Source organism: Corvus brachyrhynchos, unplaced genomic scaffold, assembly GCF_000691975.1.
Source record: "Corvus brachyrhynchos isolate BGI_N302 unplaced genomic scaffold, ASM69197v1 scaffold158, whole genome shotgun sequence".
NCBI lineage: Eukaryota > Metazoa > Chordata > Aves > Passeriformes > Corvidae > Corvus > Corvus brachyrhynchos.
Genome location: NW_008239756.1, coordinates 226,002 through 229,301, shown reverse-complemented (window position 1 = coordinate 229,301; position 3,300 = coordinate 226,002).

Genomic DNA, 3,300 nt, shown 5'->3' with positions numbered 1-3,300 from the left:
TGGGAACAGCAGGGCTGAGGGTGATGAAGGCTGAGAGGGACAAAGGCTGGTGAGAGATGCCCCCCAGAGCTCCCAGAATGGAGAATTGGGACTTTCCTCCCACTCCCGTGCCCAGGGCACTGGGAAAAGCCACATCCTGCCTCTTCCAGCAGCACAGCAGCCTCTGCCAAGGGATCCGCCTCTCCCACCACTGGGGCCTTGGCTGCCTCTAATTTTAGGGTCTGATGAAAAGACTTGGGGTCTCCTCCAGGCTTTCCTAACAAAGGGCTGAGTGCCCCAGCCAAGAGCCCTGGGGTCCCACAGTGCTCCCAGCACTCCCACGCCAGCCCAGCTGTCCCGTGCCTCTCCCTGCCCCCGCAGCAGCACGGCACCGCCGATCCCAGCGCTCGTCACTGCGGATCTTCATCCCAGCCCCGCTCCTGGTATCCGATATGCACAACAGACCCCGAGCTCCAGCACACAGAGAGCTCATCCCAAAGCCATAGGCCTTGCCCAGATAATGACCTTTAGCTCCTCCAAACGCTAAGTCAGCTCTTAACCAGCCAGGAGGGACCTGCAGCAGGAAAAGCTTTCCAAACTCCATGACACAAAGCCTGGAGTGGCTGCTTCTGAGCTTTTGAGGCGCACACCCCAATCTCAAATTGTCCCAGCACATGTTTTCTTGGAGCAGACAGAGCTCGCAGGGGCCTGGTGTGAGACCCCAGCGTGTCCAGATGGAGGGGATGGAGCTGGTGATTACGGCAGGGAGGGAATTGGGAGCTGGGACATGAAACCAGAGAGAGGAAACGTTTAAAGCTTTAATCTTGGAAACAGCTTCCTGATAGGAGATTTATGAGCAATGGGAATAGTCTCCTTTGCAGAAGGCTGGAAGCTGTGCTGCTAAAACGAGACTGGATAAAAGAGGAGACAACGCATGAGGGATGGATTTGGTTTGAGCAGAAGACAGGACCCGGAGGTTCCCTCCCAGCTCCAGCCAGCTTCCCACACATCCAACCCCACACCTGGGACATTCACCCCTCTGGCACCAGGAACCAACACTCAGCACTGCTCCAGACGAGTGTGACCAGCCCGAATCTCTCTCCCCATGCAGCTGCTCCTGGGGCTGCTACAGAGCCTCATTTTTTGGCTAATTCCTGGTGTGGTAGCCAGACCCCAGGGCTTGACACATCCGACTTTTGTGTGGGAGCCTGTGGAAGGGGCAGGTTCATTAATACGTGTTTAACTTGGACCTTGAAGGAGCTGAACTTTTCCTGACTTACTTCTCCCTGTATCTATATCCCACTTTCCTGTAATCAACCTTTCTCTTTTTCCTGCCTTGGCCTTTCCCAGTGAGTTTGTGGGTACTGGTTTTCTCTAAAGCTGCTTTAGTGCTGCTGCAGGATGTGGGACTGACAGCTGTGGCCTTCCAAGCTCTGTATTCACCCTGCATTTATCCAGCTCCTCATTCCCCTGGCTCCTCTTCCAACCTCAGCATGACCTGAAGGGGTGAGAAGATGTAAGAGACAAGAGCAGCACCTCTCCATACCTCGCAGAGAGTCATGGAATGGTTTGGGTTGGAAGAGACCTCAAAGCTCACCCAATCCCACCCCTGAATGGCCAAGGACATCTTCCACTAGACCAGGTTGCTCCAAGCCCTGTCCAACCTGGGAAAGGGTTTGTTGGGACGCTCATCCAGGGCTCAGCCTCATAAAGCTGCCGAGCCAGTGCCCTGAGCAGGGATTAGATGCTGAAGTCTGACCTCAGCCGGGTGCAGCCAGCCCAAAGCACTCTGACTTCGGGCTTATTGCCCCACAAAAACAGCAGTGAAATCACTTCATTAATCCCCAGAGCCTCGTTTCCTTCCTTCCTTCCTTCCCCCAGCCAAGCTGAAGCTTAAAATAGTATTTCGCATTCCTCATATTTCACTCCAGAACTAATTAACACCCAACCAGCCCAAAGCTCTTCCCACAGCAGCCTGGCCCCATCGTGCAACCTGCCCACCCTTGGCAGCAGCAGGAGCACCCACCAGGCTCCCAGTTCCTCCCAAAAGCCATTTCTGATGGAGCATCTGGAAAGAACTGTGCTAAAACAGGAAAACACCAGAATTCAAGCCCCACATGCACTTTTACCTCCACTCCACGTGCACACACACAAGTCTGCAGTGCCCATAAACAATCTCAGCACCATGGTAATTCTGCAACACCACGAGCAGTCCCTCTTCCAGAGGTTCCAGCAGCTCCTAAATTAGGACAAAACCCACGAGTTACCCTCTGTCTCCTTGTTGGTACCTCCACAGAGCAGGGCTGACCCCATGTCCAGCCTCATGAACACAAAGAGGACAGTTCTTACCCGGCTAAAAAAGCGCCTTGGATTCAATAGAGGGTGAGGGACGCAAAAGACAGAGCCCAGGTCTTGCTTCACTTGGATTTCACAGCCTTTTCTCGCCCTCTCAGCAGCCCAGGCCAAGCATGAGTCAAACAGGGCCGTGGAGATGATGGAGCTGGAAAGGAAACATCATCCAGGAGGGCTCCAAATACGTCACCCATGAGACACCGGCCCCCTCACTACAGCATCGTTCTTGCTCACACGCGTCAGGCTTGGAGGATCACGGAGGGGTTGTGGACCAGGAGAGGGTGTAAAGAGTAGCACAAACACAGGGAAGACATGGCAGCTACAGGGGAGGGAGAAAAGGTCAAACACACCACGCTTGATGTGTTTATTTGGTTTTCAGCCCAAACTCCCACCCACAGGCCAAAGGCAAGGGCAGCTTGAGCACTCCAAGCAGCTCATAAGCAAGAGCTGCTTCATCCATTCAGCACTGTGCAGCCAGTGCTTGTGTTTACTGCTTAAAAATAACACTAAAAATACAAAAAACTTGTACCAAGTATCCCACATCTCTGTAGAGCTCCATCCTCTCCCCCTGGCAGCAGTGAGGACCTAGGAGAGCCAGACGCTCACCCCAAAATCAGGGAATTGTTTAAGGAAGGACAATGGGGCACTTTGTGCTTCTGGCTGACATGGCGCTGTCCAGTCATAAGTTGAACTCAGTGATCTCAGGGGTTCTTCCCTGTCCTTCCAGCCGTGCCCACCCTCAGGGGCCAGCCCCGGGGCAGCAGCTGTGACCCTTCACACCCAGCTGTCCCCAGAGAAGCCTTTTAAGGAGCTGCCACAACGGACGACACCTCTCCCTGGTACAAGGGCTGCACGCCGGCCTTCTCTCCCTACTTGGGCAGCCCTGACAACCATGAGGGGCTGCGGGCAGCCCCCAAACCGGCCTCGGAGAGCGCCCGAACCCCTCACAGAACACCACCCCCGCACCCG